General features: G+C 45.4%; 1 protein-coding gene across 4 annotated transcripts in view; it reads left to right on the forward strand.

Annotated features, from left to right (window-relative positions):
* Window positions 1-20,229, forward strand: part of LOC119169192 (FMRFamide receptor-like) — a 1,338,388-nt gene that overhangs the window by 1,072,953 nt on the left and 245,206 nt on the right. For all 4 annotated transcript variants that reach the window (XM_075886260.1, XM_075886259.1, XM_075886261.1 and 1 more), the window contains one exon: window positions 9,519-9,576. The gene's annotated coding sequence lies outside the window, so the exon portion shown is untranslated. The remainder of the gene's footprint in view (window positions 1-9,518; window positions 9,577-20,229) is intronic.

The following is a 20,229-nucleotide window of genomic DNA, read 5'->3' on the forward strand; positions in this document are numbered from 1 at the left end:
AGAATTCTCGCATGAGTTCCATTTATGCACAACTGAGAACTTAAGTATTTTCATGAGCTCTCTGCGGACGCTATAACCCTAGCTCAAACGTTACCGTTATTCACGTGTCTAGTAGGACACACGTTGACAGACTCAAATCTTTCAGATTAGATTCATATGAAACCTATAACTGTCCGAAATGTCGCTCTAACCTCGACTTTCGGTAAGGCGTAACGCTCCGCCTAAACTATCGCACGATACCCAAGCATTCTATCAAAAGCAAAGTGACGGAACTAAACCCTGCGTAATAGTCTTGTTTGGTTAATGTTACTTTATCATGCCAGCCCCTTGGACAAAGAACGCGGTGGGTTCCTTCAGGTGCGTTGGCTTTATTCGCACTTAGAGCGCTGTAACAGATCCCGACCAAAGTACGCTTCCGTACCATCTGAAAATTTTCTAAATGCGTGTTTCATTGTAAATGTTTACGAAAACAACATAGCGCGTTTGGTACGAACCCTTTGAAAGCAGTCTTTGTTTTCTGCTCAAACCAGAAGAGCAAAAAAAAAAATTGCCTCAAAGGTTCAAAACTGGAGAAATATTCAAGAAACTGCCTTCCAGAACTCTGGGTCGCATTCTGAGGAAAGCTTCCAGCTGACCTTCGCGCTTTTAGTCTTGCACGTGGCGGTTGTGTTCGCTGCCGTTTTCGCGATCACCACAGGTCACATGAGCGTGAGCTTCTTGCCAAACTTTGCTATCTCGCCTCATCCCTGATTCTGGCCGCCTTTCTTCGCGACATTGAAGATTCCTGAAGTGTGGTGGAAAGATTCGCCATTGTCCTTTGGTGTTTGGTTTCACCCTGAATTGAGGACCAGCAGCCTTTCTTTTAGGAACCTGTCGACATAGTTGGCGATGCAAACCTGAACGTGGCTTCCTTCTTGGGGACGCGCGTTTTTTCCGCTACTCCTCTCTCGCAAACTTTTCCTAACCGTACACCTCAGAGTACGACGATAGATATAGTGCGAGAAAAAAAAACAACGACACAGACACATGCGATCCAACTTGCCCGAGCTCCCACACTTCTCAGAGTACGGTTTGTAGAATTGCCCGATGGCCAACCCTTTCGTGTCTGCTGCGGCGTACCCTCCGCCTCTACCTTTTGTGGTGCTGCACGTCCCCGCTTCCTTCTTTTGTGGTGACGCCTACGTACAACCTTTCTTTGGTTGTTACAAACTTCCCAAGTTGCGTCATCGGCAAACCTACAGTTCAGGTGTGTCTATGCACCACCATTTCTGCAACCTTTGCCCCTCGATTCCCCGCTCCATTGCTCAGTCGGGCTAATTTATCTGCGCTACCCCTCACAAAACCAGACTCTGGCCCTCCACAGATCTGAGCTCTTAGAAATTAGCGTCCTGCTTGATTTCCGGGTAGTTTTTACCGTCCGGCCGATCATTTACGTGCCGCTGCACGAGGCATGTCTCTAACTCCACCCAAGCTCTGTTCATGCTGCTGGACTTGTCCTTAAAACAATCCTCTACCAAACTTGCACCTGTTGGTGCACCTACGGCAGCCTCGCAGTGTACTCACCCTCTGTGGCATTTTCCGCGCTATCTGTAGGAAATGCTTTAAACAGTAGCTCACCCTCGCTGCTAGTACTGTCGAGTTTCAGTAGCGTTATGTCTTCGCTACATTTAGGACTACCTTCGTCGTCCTCTATTTCAGCATACAAAAGGTCATTTCCTTGCTGAGGCTCGAGCGTGGTCTCCAGCTCATCAATCTGTTCAATGACCCCACCAGGGTGACTGGAACCAGCCTCGTTCTCACATGGAAAACCTTTTGGACTTGCTACAGTATGCATACTATCATCCCCCGTCCCGCTCTCTACATGCACTACCTTCGCACCATCAGAGACTCGCGTAACTTCCCTAGGCGCGTTTTCACTAACAACGACCTGTTGCTCTTTGCCCTCCGCTGAATGATTACTTTGCATGTCGCACTGATAGAGACGCGTACCTTTTTCGGGTGGTACCTCGCAAACAGCGGCTTTCTCGGCGACTTCACTCTGCACCATACTCGCCACTTCACCGCCTATTTCAGGCTCTACACATACTGCTCATATACACGACCAAAAACGCTACCGATGCTGCGCCCTAGTTTTACGATTCATCCTTGCAATAATGCTCGCAATTTAGCCTTGTGTATACGTAATCTTACGGCTTCTTCTTCCTCTTTTCTCTGGCCTTCTGCCTCTTTTCTCTGGGCATCTACCTCTGCTTCCTCAATGTCCATGACATAGCCTGAGAGTTCCTCATCGTTCAACCTTGTCCGGGTGATCCGCTTGATCAGTCCTGTTCTTGTTGGGGAGTCTGACATATCTAGGTTCATCTCCCTTGCGATCGCTGGCAACATAGGTTTTTGCAGGGCTTTACTACTCATGACTGCTTTCTCTTTTCTCTGGGCTTCTGCATTTGCTTCCTCAATGTCCATAACATAGCTTAAGAGCTCCTCATCGTCCAACCCTGTCCCGACAATCCGCTCTATCAGTCCTGTTTTTCTTGGGGAGTCTGACACATCTAGGATCATCTCCCTTGCGATCGCTAGCAACATAGGTTTTTGCAGGGCTTTCAGATTCATGACTGCTTCCAGTACCGTTATCTGTTCCACAAATGCTTCCTGTCTTGCAGCTAATCAATCCTGACAACAACGACAGCCCTAGTTTTCTGCCTTGTCTCAAATTACCTGTTAACATAGTCTGCAAAAGCTTCCTTAAGCTCTTACACTGAATCCTGTTCTGTCACTGTTAACCTTGCCGTCACCCACACACTATAGCTTAAACAAGCTATCTCATAATTATCTGCCCGACGCAAGTTATCTGTTAACTATATGAATAAAACAGCCGTTATCACCGTTAACCTTGCCGTCACCCACAGACTATAGCTTAAACAAGCTATCTCACAATTATCTGCCTGACGCAAGTTATTTGTTAATCTGATGACTAAAATAGCTCTGTAACTGTTAACCTTGCCGTCACCCACAGACTATAGCCTAAACAAGCTATCTCACAATCTGCGTGACGCCAGTTTCATAATAAGCTATTCTCCCTACCAGCGTTTACTCACACATTAGTAAATGCCTGGTAAAGTTTAACAGAGAAAGTCGGCACTCACCCGGCTCGCAGTCGTACCTCCAGCGTCGTGCATCTCAGCAGTGCCTTCCGGTTGCCTCGCGCAGTCGATGACCTCGTGTCATGCAAGAACTGTCATTCGGCTGCCTCTCAAATCGATGAGCTCGGATCATTCGACCGTTGTCGTCCAATCGCCTCTCGAAGTCGATGGGGTCGTAGCATCTGACGGCTGTCGTCGAGTCGTTGCTACCTATGTTGACACCATCTCTCCGCTGAATTCAGTGGTTGTGACCTGGGTTGACGCAATCCCACCGCTGCCATCCAGTTGTTGCAACTCCGGGTCCCGCGGGTCTCACTTTGGTAGAGGGCCCCCGTTCTAGGACCCATCGTCGAACAAGTGAGATCAGGCGCTCGTAAAAACAACAATTTATTTACATGGTTAGTAACTGAGAAGGAGAACGAGAAGTCAAGAACTGTACAAGACATTTGTTGAACTATAGAACTTCAAATACACAAAAGTCTTTGGCTTATATAGCGCCTTGTTGCGAACCCTCGGCGCATTGTCCGCGGCTTCCGCCAATAGTGCGCTCCATGGTCTAGGTGCTCCACCCACGAAGGAGAGGAAAGAAACCACACAATGCACGCGGAGAGGGCACAGTCTTACACGATGCCCAAATATGGTCACAAACGCACTGCATGGACGTTTTCGCACACGTCACCAAGTTTCACGCACGTCCGATGATATTGGTTTCCAAGATTCTTCTGGCAGTTGGGTGAGGTTAAAAAAACCGGCTGGCGGTACACGTGTCAAACTTGCCTGACTGTTTAGGTAGGTCAATGTAGTGGTGTGCCAGCATATCGTCAAAATATGCCACCCCATTCAGTCTATCTTATGGAGAAAGGGGGAAGGAGGAGTGGTCGACTAATTCTTCGTCGTCGAGGCAGGCTCCCGCAAGGGTGACAGCAGATAGTGTTCTTTCCTTTCCTTCAACCCCACATTCCATTCCTGGTAGTTTGCTAGAAGCTCTGGCTTAGCAGCGCATATCCGGGGCTCCGATTCTCCTCACAAGATGCAGCCACAACCAGTTTCGCTTTAGCTTTTAGCCTGAACTGCAAAAACTATGCTGGTTCCGAGATTTACAGATCCTCGGTGACCTCGAAAATGGCCCAGCTGCCTCCTTGTCTGCCTCAAAAGCCTTGCTGGCAGCAAACACAATGGCCTTTTTTTAGTCGAGCTCACAATGGCCTCTCTTGGCTCGTGCGCTTTTTTTTTGCGCGAACCAGTCCCGAACACCTCGTTCAGGTTTTGCTGAAAGGAAATCAACCCGTCTTGACGGCACACCCTTGCTTGGAATGCGTCAAAATATTTTAGTCCGTTGACAAAGGTCTAAAAACTTCAATAATGATGATGGTGGTAACAAGGCATTGTTGAGTGAAGTCGTCTTCTTAACTTACTACCAGTTTGAAATGGTAAACTATGAAGTGCAAGTGTATTTGCTTTCTAACTTGTGTTTGACCGAGTTCCGCTGTAACTTATTTACTTCATGCTTGAATTTTATTTTTGATAGTCTGTATGCTAATTTTATGATAAAAATGATAAGAATTTTCATGCTGGCAGAAACACCTCGCTTGCAGCTATTATCAACACGTGATTGCGTTTGTTCATCAACTGTATATATCCCTTCGTTTATCGCTTGCTCTCATGTTTATAATTTTTTCCTATGCTGAATATCGAACTTTCAACTCAATGCATTGCCGTCAACCTGATGAACGAACTCCGCAGCTCGTCTTAATTCAAAAGGACTCAGTAGAAATGGACCAGTGGCCCCGTCGTTTTCAGTTCCGAATTCTAAAGCAATGCGTTCTTAAGGGAATAAACCCTTGTAAGCCGCGTCAACTGTTTAAACTGGGAGAACAACATATATTGACAACGAGGGAGAATGGTAAAGTTTTATTGGTAGGCGTGGGCAATCGCCTTTTCATGCACTTTCAGTCAATAAATACGACGAGTATCGACGTCGTGCATCTCATTGGAAGAACGAAAGGTGATGAACAGGTCCGCAGGCTCAAAGATCTGGACAAATTTCTCTGCGCATCGAACTTGGAGAAACGGGGCCACACACCGCCAACCGTCACACCTGCTTTGTCGACCACTGGTGTCATACAATCTCACTGTAAGTCTTTACTAAAGCATACATACCAAAATCATGAATTTCTGGGCTGGCTTGCTTTCAATGTTCGCTCTCCTTGACGTATCTCAATGGAAACTTCCAAGCAAAAGCAAACAAGTAATTTCACGAGTACGGATAAAACGTGCTTCATAAAAATGAGAAGCTCGAAATAAGTGAGCTCATTGCCTTAAGTTTTTCCAAGGAGTGTAGACACGAACAAAAAACACTAGCAAGAAGGCCTGGTGCGTGAAACAGAAAGATAGAGGTCAAAGACATGGAGTCGAGCGTATGCACTCGAATCAAAGAAAGCAATCTGGGCAGGGGAAATAAGGCCGAGAAGAGTTCAGGAGTCCCCATGCCACCATTCGTTCTCCAGAAGTAGTGCGCCAGACCACGACCGCGTTTAATAAACTCTCCGGCAAAGCCAGCCTCGGAGGAATAATAGAACTGGGCTAGCAGGAGTGAGCCAGCGTGGTAACAGTAAATGCAAAAAATAACTCGGCTTTTCGGGGTCCCTGCTTTTTTTGCCTTCAATGCACTTTGTGAAGACGCTTTGTTGAGCGCTTCCTATTAACATGTTTATATTTATTTGTTCTTGACTTCTGAAGATATTCGAGGAAGCGGGCGACACTTCGAACTTTTCCACGTGACACATCGGGCAGCTGTTTCCACTCATAAGATACATTTCCTTCCTCAGAAGGTATTGCGTCCTAGTTCACTGGTGAAAGACTGCTGCACCTTTCATCATATGGTTCTTCTGAGACCAGCATAATGTTTGAAAACAGCCACTAGCTTGTTCAGGAGCAGCAACGGTGCTTTCTTTGTCATCAAACCTATCAGCTCTGCGCCAGCGGGAGCATAGCTGTGGTTTAGCCTATCGCGTGCTTTTTCTCAAAACACCCAATCACGAGCCGGTGACACGATGCGTTGAGCAGGGCTTTTTGTAGGCCTTCTTAATGTGTTCCCGTGGCATCGCACTTTGCACTGAGCCACCGAGAGGTACCTCCTTGAACGGTCAAACGGCAAGCTATATCTACCGCTTACCACTGTTGTCGGGCATCCCGGGAGGGGGGGGGGGGGTGAATACCGTGTTTCAGCATGATCAGCAAGGTTGCGCAATCAGCGTGCCGCTGCTCTCATCTCCCACGCGTACTTTGACCCACGGAGAAGATGGGAGTGGACGATATCCCGGTGGGGAAGATCATACGTCTTGGCTAGCGTTGGGCTTGCACTATACTGATTCTGTTGTAGTGACGGGGCGCACAAAGGTCAATGCGATTGTTGTTCAGCCTCAGTTTGCGAAATGGGCGTGCTTTTCAGACACAGCGAAGAAAACACTGAGACGCTTATTTGTGTTCATCTGTACCTGTCAGTACGTTTCGTGTGTCATTTGTGCGTGAGAAATGTGGGGAACGTTTCAATCTGCTTGCCATTGGGCGCGTGACCTTCCAATTAGTTGCTATCGCGTTCATTGCTTCGCCTTTGCGGTGAAGTTGTGACTTTTTTCGTGCTTTGAATAATGCTATTGTGCCAAAAGCAGTTTTGTGTTGAATAACTGCAATGTGGCGAATAAACTTTAAGCTTGAAACTAATTTTATTCCAGGAGATTATACACAGTCTGTCGAAGACATTGACTGATTGTTGATAGTCATTTCAGGCTCACATGACAACAACATGTGATTAGATTTAAAAAAAAAGAAAACATGAACCTAGCTTTGAAGGGGTTTAAAATGAGAGGATCTGCCTTGCACCACTCAGCGGGTCTTTCTAGTTCATTGTTTAGCTTAAAGAGTAAGAAAGTTATGGGCGTATCAGACATAAAAATGGCAGTGTCATTGGCATATACAACAGTGGTAAAAGATTGATATAATAAAGTCACCCATTTATATGTATTCAAACCAATCAGGGACCCTGCGGTACGCCTTGATTAAAAAGTTTTCACAACCAACATGAACTGTTCTCGATTATGTGAGTAATGTTTTTTTGGAAGTAAGGGCTGGGCCAGTTACACCTAAGGATTCAAGTTCAGCAAGTATTATAGCGTGGCTAATGGTATCCAAAGCTTAAGTAAAAAAAAAAAAAAACGCTGAACCAATCAGCTTGCCTTTGTCAATAGACCTTCTGATAAAGTTGGGTAATGCATTTAAAGCTAAAAAGGTCGAGCTGCCTGTTTGGAAACCAAACTCCAAAATATCAGCAGCGAATATAGTATTTAAAATAAATTTGGTGTTAGCACGAGCAATCGATTCCATCGCGCTAGCGACATCCTCACATTCTCAAATTGAACCCTTGGGGACGCCCTACACTTCCCTCAAGTGGATCTGCCGCAGCATGCCATGATGATGTCATAGCTGCCATTTTTTTTGTCGTGTTTTCTCCAGCAAGCAATTACTCGGAAGCTGTTCGTGAGTCCTTGGCCACCGCACGCGAGTTGAAAAATTTGTCTTTTATAAGATTGCTCTCCCGTTTTGTGTTCGAAACAACGTCCTAATGCAAATCGCATGGAATTGCGTCACAGTTCTGTGTGCTGACAAAGTCGAACGTTGCACGCGCTAGGTGGTGACAGTTGCACCTGGTGGCTTGTCGTTTTTGAAACCGAAGCTGACACTGGTCGGTAATAACGAGCTGGTAAGTAATCATTTGTGACACACTGCAGAAAGCGATGCTTTGTGTTATGACTAACAGGCCCCTAGGAAAATATTGCAACATAAGAACGTGAAACTGAAGTTTTGGTGGGAGTACCCTTTAAACATTCATCCATTGAAAAGACATAGCAATTGTAAGTGAAAAGTTTAGAACTACCTTATCCCATTCAAACAATACTAATCGTTGTCCTAGTTGGTACTTGCTTAATGACATGCTTTTGCCACAAATATCACACACACAAAGTATCCCATTCACTTCTGCCGATGGGGAGAATTCGTGTAACCAAAAACAAGAATAATCTCTTATAGGGTTTACCGTATTTTTTTTAGCAGCGAAATTCCTGTTTCGGAGAAGCTCTCAGATAGCTATACAAACTCTCTTCAGAATATTTATTAGGAGTGGTTTTCATTACATGTTTTATTGTTTCAATCGTACCTTGCAATAAAGGCTCGCCAAATCGTAAATGTGTTTCGCACTTTTGTAATAGCATATATGTGATGTATAACAGCGTTTTTAAGTGCAGTTTTATCCTGATTCAACGAGAGCAGAAATGAGAGTGCATAAAGTGTAGCGCAGATTTCAGATACAGAGTATCTGAAACGCTGCGCCACCTTCGCCCATCACAAAAGTGCTTTAATTATTGTGCACACACAGACTGTTTGCTTTTCTACCTAATTTTAGTGGACAACACCAACTCAAGTTTACGGCTACCTCGTCATTCATGCTCCAAGCTAGTCTTCAGAGCCGCATTGTCTTCAGAAGCCAGGTGGTGAAATTAATCTATCTTCTGTGATTCGAATAATAAATATGCCTAGTTACCGTTGACCTTTATGGGGTGCGTACAGACGTCGAGGCCGTACACACACCATAACAATCACCAAGTGGTGTTTAACTGGGAAAAAAGGCCATTTACATCGAGCAGAAAGGACGCGCAGATAAGCGTTGTGCCTCATTTATGAAGTACTCAATGTAACTTTTGGGATTGTTTTCATCACTTAGCGCCTCTTGAACTATACTCGGACACTCATAGTTTGCCCGTAAATAGCACTTTTTCTGACCTAAGAAAACTAAAATGCCACAAAGACTTTGCAAAGTTATAAATGAATGCAACATATTAATGAACCAGTGAGACTATGAGTTAGGTCCCCGCCAGTTTCATTTGGAGACCAGGAGGTGAGGTCTGCCTTCAGTTCAACAAAGTAGACTGGTCAGAGTTAATACAAAAATTCATGCGACATTTTTCACACTGTGGCATATTTGTAATGTGTTCCTGTTTCTCTTGTCCTTATTACAATTTCTTATCCAAATAAATGCAAGATATTTTTATGCGCCCTTTTATTGTTTCTCGATGAGCAGGCAGATGGCACAGAAACACAGACATAATCGTTTTCAAACAAGTAGAAATGGTTCACTTCCTGCAAGTGGTCTTCTGTTTTTTATGAATTGTATGTATTTTTGATGGTCGACCGCCCCAACCGTTCTTTCCTTTCTGAGAGTCTCGTGCTTGGTTCATTAGGCGTGATCGCATCATGCGACTGAGGAAAGCCGAAAGCAAACAGTAGCGTGATGTCGCCTACCTAAATCCCGTCTACTGATTGCAGATTCGCTGATCTGTGGCACCGCCATGCTGACACGAGAGAACCAGTCGCCGCCTGAAAGGTGAGTTATAGCAATAATGCATGCAAGTTTCCTAAATGGTTTGCAAGTTCTAGTAGAATAAACCAAATCACAAGCTCTTGTTCACGCAGCTTTGTATAAAACATCAAGGAGAAGAGATTGAGACGACACAAGTAGCGTTTGCGTTGTGTTATCTGGGTATCTACGCTTATAATAGAAGGTATATCTTATTTTTCCAGTAATTTTTACCTTCCTGAGCGTATTGTTCTACTACTTAGTTCTTTCTCTTCGCGCTTCAGTGCTATAAAAATACTTACTATTTAGATTTCTCACCATCGTCATCTCATTATTATGTCTGTCTTTTTCTTCTCGTTGCACACGTGATACCACGAATTGATAAAAGCATTTGGAAGACTAACACGTACATTATGCTTGAAATGACTATAAAATAGTGGTATTAGCTGTACCAATATATTTGCTGCACCTATGTGAATAGTCTAGAAAAATTGTGCTGACAAGTTGGTGAAACTGCGCGTAGAAACAAGTCTGTAGAAACAAGTAAGAAATCAAAGCTGTACTGGCACAAATCCCAGAGATCAATTATCTTGTACATGCATATATCACCTACAAAATACAACCGCGAACAAAGCTTTTAAGGTATACGACATGAATTTCGAAGCTTACGCACGTGATCGAGCAAAGTGACCCTTGGCGACCCCCCTATTTCTCTCACATCACCCCGCTGCGGTCAATATGACAAGTTATGATGACGTCATTGCCATTGTTTTTTTGTTGTTGTTGTTGGAGCGTTTTTATCAGCACATTACCAACACTGCTTCGCGGTGGCTGCTCGCGAATCTGTGGCCGTGGTGCATGCGACAAAATTTTGTGTTCGGTGACACTGCTGTCCAGTTTGCTGTTCCTGCAGGCTGCTTGATTTGTATCTCCTGGAACTGCGTCACATTTCTGTGTGCTGACATGGTCGAGCGTTGATTTGATTGATTTGTGGGGTTTAACGTCCCAAAACCACTATTTGATTACGAGAGACGCCGTAGTGGAGGGCTCCGGAAATTTTGACCACCTTTAACATGCACCCAAATCTGAGTACACGGGCCTACAGCATTTCCGCCTCCATCGGAAATGCAGCTGCCACAGCCGGGATTTGATCCCGTGACCTGTGGGTCAGCAGCCGAGTACCTTAGCCACTAGACCACTGCGGCGGGGCATGGGCGAACGTTGCTCACGCTAGCTGGTGATAGTTGCAGCTGGCGGCTTGTCATATGTGGAGCTTTCTGAAACTGATACTAGTTGGTAATTAGAAGCGTATTACCTGTCGCAGGAAAGAAGAGTATGAAGTTGGCCGTGTTTGCTATGCATAACTTATCACGTAGCGCACAAAACTATTCGACACAGGAGAAGAGAACAGACGAAAACAGCAAACGTCATGCCGTGGTATGACTGACAGGTTCCGAACAGCACATTGCAGCAACGAAATGCGACGCCGAAATTTTGGTGTCAGTAAAAATTTACTGGGCACAGCTGTGCCAAAGGCACGTGGTCAAAAGGGCACTGCGTCTCGTGGGCTCAATCTCACAGGGAGGGTAGATTGGCGGACACCCGAGCTGCACCGTAGATGTGGTGTGCCGTACAGCTTTTATCCGTGGTAGGGGCTATATGTCGGCATGGAGGGGTAGCAGACATTAAAAAGTGAGTGAAAAATACTTATCAACTTCGCACACTATTCAGGACAGGATAGTTGCCTTCATAGACATGCCATGTTATCGCGGCACTGTGAAGGCAGTCGATGGCAATCAACCAGCTTGAATTTTCTAGTTGGGAGTGGTACATGCAAAGCGACTTGATTTAAGTCACCAAAAAACATCATCCTAGAAGCACCGGAAGAACACTCGCACTGTCCAGTAGCCGACGATGGTAAAGGGCAGGGGTGGGAACTCGCAGTTCAAGGACGTCAAATGGTTGAGCTGTTGTGGCAGCCGTGTCATTCACGCATTATTTTCGGACTTCGTAAGGAAGCACCACGCTAAAGCAACTTCGATTAGAACAGCGTAGTTCTAACAAAATTTGTGCGAAAGACGCCACACGTACGTATAGGCGTTTGTAGCAACCTAAAGTGGTGAGCACTGTTAGGGTGAACACGCGAGCACGTGGCCGACGGCACTATCAGCGCCACGTAACAGCCATCGTTGAAAACATTGCACATACGCAGCATGTGCTTTGCTAAACACTCTTTCCACCGCGCGCATCACATCATCGATACGCTTGTTGGTCGTCTGCTAGCCGCATTTTTTGTTCGCTGAGCTGATACCTCCTGTATTTGAAGGTCCATGTGGATTGAAGATTGGTGCGTGAAGAAAAGAAGTGAGTGTAAGAGGGATAATTATTAAACTTTTCATTCAAGAAAATTGCACTTTTGCAATTCAAGTTAAAGAAGACTTTGAGAACATATATCAAAACATGAACAAATCTAATAGCGAGTCATGTGACCACTTACAGCAACGACTGCAGCTATTCTGGACGGTAACGAGTAGTAAAGTAATCGAACATATTCCCGATCGGCTTTCAGCCTTTCCCACTCGTTGCTGACTTGCGCCCACAACTGGTCCGAAGTCGCGGAATAAAGGACCTTCCTTGCCAAAAAAGCTTTCAGACGGCCCCACACGTTTTCTATCACATTCAGGTCCGCTCCTTTCAGAGGCCATTCCAGTAGCTACATGTGCTGCTCCGCCTGGAACTCTTTGACAGCCCGCGCCTTGTGTAACGGTGACCGGTCCTGTAGGAACAGGTAATCACCGTCTGGGAATAAACTGCTCGCATATGGCAACATCACATTGTTCAAAACTTTGCAGTATTGTTCCGACGATAAGTGTCCACTTATACGTTGCAGGGGCCCTAAACTATATCTTGAAACAACACCCCACACACTCACACTCGATCTCCCACTGGCAGAAACGCCTTGCACGTTGTCTGGGTCGTTCCTGCGTGGCATTTTGACGTTAACTAAAACAATTGCTTTTTAAAGCAGGAAGTTTGCCTCACCGTGGGCTTGGTAGTCTCCAAACACGTAATCTTTCGTCTTGTCGCGTCCAAAAAGTCGACTCATCCGAAAAGATGACGCGACCCCACTTTTCTGATGTCCATGCTTCGTGCAACTCAGCGAACTGCCGTCGTGCGTCCTTGTGTGCCGCCGTTAGTAGTGGCTTCTGCGCTGTGACGCGACTGGGAAGGCCCGCAGTACGCAGGCGACGTCGAACAGTGTTGTCCGGAACGTCCAAATCCAAATCCTCGCGTATTGCTAGGGCTGGCAAGAAAGGGTTACGAACAGCAGCTGCAACTATGAGGGCGTCTTCATCGTCTGTGGTAGCTTTAGGGCGGGGCGCGCGTCCTTCATACTTGTAGGCTTGAATTATCCTGTTCACACTTTTCAGGGACCTATTAACTAAAGCGTCAGTATACCGCTGGGAATAACCTTTCAGGGAAAATGCGACAATTGAGCACCGTTCATCATCAGGAACCCTAGCCATAATACGATCTGGCGACAGAATGAACGGCTGCAAAAGATGTTTTGTTGTTTTATATACGGCGTTGCATGTACAACAACTTTAAAGGGAACGAATATACACGCCCCCATAGATATACAAGTTTTTTTGTCTTGTTCTGTTGAAGCACAGATGTTTAAAGAAATCTTAAAATGCAAAATGCATGGGCTTAGAAAACAAAAATGTGGCTAGCAGACGACGAACAAGTGCATTCATGACGTATTGCGCGCGGTGGAACAATCACTTCGCGGAAGGCGTAATGCGCATGTGCAATGTTTCCAGTGATGACCGTAACGGGGCGCTAACAGTGCCGTCGGCCACGTGCTCGCGTGTTCACCCTAACAGTGCTCACCGCTGTACGATTGCCAAGACCAAGCGTCAGGGCATTGACAAAACTCAAGAGACGAAGGTCCGAGGGCATAGGCATGTTGTAAAACAAAAACAACGAGAAGAAGACGGAGCACAAGAGACAAACAGTACGAGTGCAGTGTAACAACTGAAGTTTAATAAAGAAAAAATGAACTCAACAATACCCAATACTTGTGTGGGCAGAAAAATTAGTCGACGTCAAAGGAGTGGCTGAGCCGGCGTATCTAGCAATCTAGTAAAACACAGACGGCTGAGATAAACATTCATTGCCCTTCTTTTTGATAAAGAACGCTTCATCCAGTTGACGTGTGCTTAAGCCTAATGACAATGTTACTGAAAAGAAGTTTTGAACCCATATGTTCTGCAATGACCCGAAAGGTGTGCTTTTTGTGCGCCGTCTTGTTGACGCTGATTTTTTACAAAACGCATCGTTTCTAACTCACCCAGCTCGCTGTGCGTATGGGCGTTCACGTGCTTCTCGTTAATACAGCGCAAGTTTGATTGCGCGATAACCTGCTAACACTGGGTGGTTCTGGGAGACATTTTTAATGATGTCGCGGCCTTTAGCTTCATTCAGACTGCTTGGTGGCAGTATTGGCTAGAGAGCAGGAATTTTGCCTACATTCATATTATAAGAATGGTTGACGGCGTTCGCAACGCCAGTGGCCGTGGCTTCGGCAACAGCATGAGTTACGAAAAAAAAAAATCAGAGCATATCCACGTAGTGCATGATCATGAGCGGGGGCGAAGCATGTGTCAGTCCGTCTGCGCAGCCGTCCGTCTGTTCATTCTTGCTTGCGTCTGTCCGTGCGTCCATCTGTGTGACCGTCCATCGATCCGTCCATCCGTTCATGCGTCCGTCCGTCTGTGCGTCCACCCATCTATCAGTTCGTCTGTGCATCTGTCTGTCTCTTCGTTCGTGTGTATGTCAATCCGTCCGTCCATCTAGTGAACACTCCAAGTACTGCCATCTCGCATATTTTAATCGTATATTCATCATAGAGAAGTACCGCCATCCGGCAGATATTCCATGGACTAAACGAGAGGTGGCACGGCCAGAGTAGAAGAGCGGCACGCGCGCACTTTCTTACGACCTGCGCTTAGTGTCTAGTTCCCACCTGTCGCCGCTTCTATATACTTCATGTAACTGCGGCCCAACACTTCCTAAACCTTGCTAAAACTAAGGAGGTTACGTGACTGCCCAGCTAGCTCAACGTACGTGGCAACCAGATAGAGCTCAAAGCGTTTCCTTCTGATCGTAGATGTTTTTTATGTAAGCATCGAATTCAAGGCAAATTGCATTGCAGATTAAGTCACTGATTCTGTTGTTTGTAGGTCATTTATTCACAAACAACTATCTCTTTATGATGATTATCGTGCGTGGGTTTCCTCCTCAATCCAAATGAGTGCGCGCGTGACGCTCCTCTGGTGCAGCTGTGGAAATGTCTACGTACTACTATGACGCACTACTACTACTACTACTACTACTACAACAACAACAACAACAACAACTACTACTACTACTACTACTACTACTACTACTACTACTACTACTACTACTACTACTACTACTACTACTACATCGCGGCCGCATGATCCACGGCTTAAGAAGCTTCACCCCTAAAAACGTCATTCTGAATAGATGACATCACCATAGAGTGTCATCGTAGCGCGATCAGCTAGATCAGACGAAAAATTCGACACATCTAACGTACCTTCGAAATCGATGTTACACGATGCATGTGGATGGAAAGTGGCTGTATTGTAATTTTCTATTGAGTGAAATGTCACGAAGTGGAACTGAAACTAGGCGCAAATGCTCGCATATACATACACTAAACAGCAGCATAGGTTTTATATGATGAATTCTTTACTGTTGAGTAACGATGCCAACACCAACGCGAATGTTAGCAAGACCAGAAGCGGTAAGCTAACATAAAGAGATGGTGTTTGCTATGATAGTAGCCCCTGGACTAACGCCTTCTAAATTTTATCAATGCCACCCAAATGCGCACTAACCAGCCGTTCACCACCCTCTCTTCTAGCCATTTCCTGCTTTCGCCAATCACCTAGTCTTCGCGTGTGCATTGCGGTCATGTGGGAGAGGGTGCTCCCTCAAGCAGTGCCTCACGACGGAAATCATACGAAGTCATTTTTTGTTCAGTTGTGTACACATCCGTGGGGCCGCGTCTTGCATACTTTTTGTTGACTAAGTTGCGGCCACGCTGGCTCGGTAAAAAGGAGCTTTAGTATAGCGCACCACGAGCCCTTGCTGTGCGGTCACTGCCGCTGCGCATGCGTCGTACACAAGTCGGCGTTCGCGTTCGCGGACCGCACGCAAAAGATCCGAAATTGCGTGCGGTAATGATGGCCCGCATGTGGCCCGCAAGCGCTGGTTTTGAGGCTACGGTTGGTGATGGCGGTCCGTATGCACGACCTTCTGTATTTTACTGACCTGCCCAGCGAGCGAAGCGCCAGCGCGCGCTTTCTGGATTGGTGCCTGCCGCTATGCGCCCTGTGGCGCTGCAACACACCTCATCCGCACCGGTTGCTGGCGGCCAAAACATGGGTCGCCACGCTTTTTTTTTTTTTTCGTCTGCTCGCGTGACGCTGAGAGAAAAGCAGCAATGTTTACGCGTGCATACACTCTGGGGAATTAAAATGAATAAAAAGCTCTTTTTGAATAAACTTAAATTCATAATGACGATCTTTTGCTAGCGTCTGCTCGTGCCGAGCTGTGACAGAAGCGTGCAGGTCGGTGCACTTTGTACACCAGCGAAGAGAGGTTTTTTGGTGCAAATTAACCATCACGATGGTGGTGTGCTACGTGACTTTCTGCGAATCAAGGCAAGGGAAGACTCTTGATGTTACTTTTCATGAGTTTGCAGCGACCGAGGTCCACGAAAAATAGATCGAGGTAATTTCTGTGTTGTAAAAGACGACGCATCTCTAAAAGAGTGAGTTGCTGGGCTGGTTGGTGGTGCATGACAGACTGAGACGCATTTTAGCGCAAAAAATAATAATAAACCGACAACTTCAAGAAAGTAAACAACGAGGCGCTATAATCACAACTGTTTATTAGCCAAAAAAAGAAGGAAAGACAAGATAAGTGCACATATAGAAAGCAAGTCACTATATGTGGTTATGCAACTAGGTTTTGAAACACACCCATTGTGTGAAGAATTAGCGTTGAATAAGGTATTTTATGTGCTGTTTTGTTTCAAAACAGTTGCAGAGTGTCTATCATTGATTATTCATGTACATGCGATCTACATTTGCCATTTGAGACGAAAGTAGTTATGCGCTAAATTGTCTGTATTGGGTTGTTTTCTATGGGTGCCGGATGCCTCGGACACTTCAAGTGTCATAGTCCTTTCCCTTTCTTGCCCAGACAGTAAATGCAAGCCAGCTGAGTGTAATACAACGGCAACAAGTCTACCATTGTATACACATACAGGTGGTATTATGAGTTAAACATTTGGCGGCCAGCGCTTTTTACAACCTGTCTACGTCGTCATTCTTTCTTGTTTTGCACGCTGATACATGTGTTTGTACCTGATTTGCGATTATATTTGGAAAATAATGCACTGAAACGTCAACCAAAGGCAAAAGAAGATTCTCAAAGTCATATAAAATAATATGATTCAGGATAGCTGCCACATTTACTCAATGCGTGATGAAACTTTTCTCTAACCGGCGGCATTTTCATGCATTCACCGGCGTTCAGCTGGGGTAACTCGAGCGCTCCATAGGCGGCGAAGTTCGGAATCCGAGCCGGCGCAGGCAGCTCCGTAGACCGCCGCCAGCTGGGGAGGTCAGGAGTAAAGTAGGTCGTGCTCGCAAGTGGCCCGCAAGCGGTGGTTCCGAGGCCACGAAGTCGCTGCGATCGTGTGTTGCGGATCGCACTAGGGCAAACGCTATTCTAAGACTCATATGGCGCCTGCTACGCCCGCAAAGCCCGCAGCGCTTGCAAATGGTATTCTAAGGCCCGTATTCACAAACGCTCCTCCACTTGACCCTTCACTTGAAACGCTCCTTAAGTGGCGTTTTCCGATTCACAAACCACCCTTCACTTGAAACGCTTCCTTCACTTGAAAAAATCTTGAGCGTTTCCTCGAGATTGTCAAGGAAGCGATCGAGCTACCTTGAATCGTCCCTCGAGTGAAATATTTGCGCCAGCATCGCGTCCATGGCAGAGCCCGTCTCACTTTGACGGCGTTTCTCGATCAAGTAGGCTGTCACCGCCACGTTCTTTCGACAATGACGGTGCGCGTTTACTACGGAGCTGTCTTCGAACGGTTCAGCAACGGCTACTGTGGCGCCGGGACAAGCGGGCGTGGTGTCAAAAGGAGCACTCACCAGTGCCGTGATGTGTTGCTTTCCGTGCATGAGCCAGTGGATTACCTGCCATCGGGTGTGCGTATACTCTTCGTGCGAGTGCTCCATGACTTACTGCGGATTCCAGTGCTTTGAAGTGTTTTGATGAAGCTCGCACACCGCATCAGTTCAAGCGTGGTGCGAAAGCTTGACAAGCAAGCGGCATAGCAAACATTTGATGCGCTGGGTTCACCGTACTTTAGAGTGGCTTCCTCTCCGGTGAACCTTTGCTGCCCCAGCCGAAATTTACGACGAAGCACACCTCCGTTATACGACCATCTGTACCAATGAGAAGGTAAGTTCTCCTGTGTTTTTTTAATTTTTTTCCTGCTTCGTTCAGATTACTATTAAAGACAGTTTAAGAAAAGCACAACACAATACATTGGGCGCAATGAGTGTGCTGCTGTAGCTACTACGCGTGAAACATAGCTTCTTTATACAGTGTCTATGCAGCTCACAATACCAATGAACAACCAAGTACACATTTAGGGGATCAAGCAGATGATCATGCTCTGTGAAAATTGCATGTACGCAAAAGTGCGTCGAGTGTCGTATGAAAACGCAAATATATGAAATATAAATACAGCAGATACATAATGAGATAGTTTTTTTTTAATTTAACTCCATTCCTACCCCTCGAAGAAGAATTGCTGGCTATGGCACTGATTCGTGCAATTAGATAATGAAATTATATACCCATATGCCTGGTCAGCTGCCCAAGTGCCTGAGCCAAACATGTGTCAAAATAGTCAAAGCTCAATACTTCAACCATGTCTGTTCTTGAACGCGAGACATACTAATGAATGTGTGCACTGCTAGAACTAAAGAAAAATGCGGCTTTTGTATCCAAGCTATTACGTTTTTCTAATATTATTTCTTGCCTTTTTTGTGCAGGGGACCAGCTGCCGACAGAAGAACACAGAGAAAAGGCCTACTAGAATCTGCCGTATTATCAATGCATTGCAGAGTTTGCACGACTGTATACAAAAGCACAAAAACAGCAGTGAATGCGTGCAGCTACACTGCATTAGGCGCGCTATGGTGTCTACTTCGTTAATCTTATTTATGGTGTCCTCCGAGCTCGTACTTTATCTTTACAGTGTGTAGGTTGCATATGTTTGATTGATGAACACTTTTCATTTGCATTCTTATGTTTGCCACGTTGCTCCTCATCAGCCACATGTAATAAAGGTCCATTTGCTATTCACAACTTCTGTTTTGTTCATTTATTATTACATAATTATCGTCGTGTTTGTCTTTTCATGATGAGACAGGACTGCAAAAACCACTTCTCCAATTCTACAGGAAAGCAGTTCTAGGAAAATTAAACTTGTTTTATATAAAGCAGCACCACTCCTCTTCCACGGAACGGAGATGGCGTGGTTCTAACTCGTAGACTTGCTAATGATGCAGCAATAGCGGATATTTTATTTACAGGGTTCTGACCAGATGTATCCGCGATGACTGCAATACTCTTGAGCATTTTTCACCGCTTTGTTGCACTGGTCTTCAATAAATCAGCAGAATAATATACGCTGCTCTTGACGACACTTTCTCGAAGGTTGAGAGAACCCACACAATAGTTTTTAAAACAGAACAGTGCCAAAAGTCAGACGCGGCTTCAATTTTATGATTTCCAAAAAAATAAAACATCCGCTATAATTTATGTTGTGCCGGGGCTTTGGAATGCAGCACAGACACCACGATCCTTTTCAACAGGTATTTCCAGTAGGTATATTGCAAATAAAACCCAAAACATTAGTGCGAAGGTCATTCATGCACTAACGATTGTGCTTCTGAGCATGTAGATGAAGGAGACAGGAAAAAAATGTAAGAATTTAAGACGTTGCCGCTGTGTGAACTTGGAGACGGAAGCTACACAAATTTGAAAGTTACTTCTATGCGAATTTGTTCAAATTAGACGCATCCACAAAGGCAGGGCAAATAGAAAAACAATGCAAAAACAATAGCTTATTCCTTGAAAGTTTAAAATGTTAAAGTTTACACACACACACACACACACACACACACCAGTCCCTGTTAACCGACTATATATGTTACTAAATGAAGAAAACAGCTTTAAAATGTATTTTTCGCCAATAGTGAAAGAAAGGCACACGATCGCTTTTCTTAACGTGTGCAGCAGTCTCATTCGAACGCTTAGCCACGAGTATAACATGCCTAGTTTTTAACGCTACCCTGGTATAACCTTGAATATCAGTTGCGAGCAATGTCTTTCAAATTTCCCATTATACGCAGAGGAACAACTACGAAAGCGCCACGGTGAAATTCGCAGTAAATGAGAAAAATAAACATTGCACAGGCCCCTGAAATTAGGAACTGTGCACGTACTCCCGTAACGAGAACGAATTTACGTACGAGTAATCCTTAT

The sequence above is a fragment of the Rhipicephalus microplus genome, chromosome 2 (genome assembly GCF_043290135.1).
Source record: "Rhipicephalus microplus isolate Deutch F79 chromosome 2, USDA_Rmic, whole genome shotgun sequence".
NCBI classification, from domain to species: Eukaryota; Metazoa; Arthropoda; class Arachnida; order Ixodida; family Ixodidae; genus Rhipicephalus; species Rhipicephalus microplus.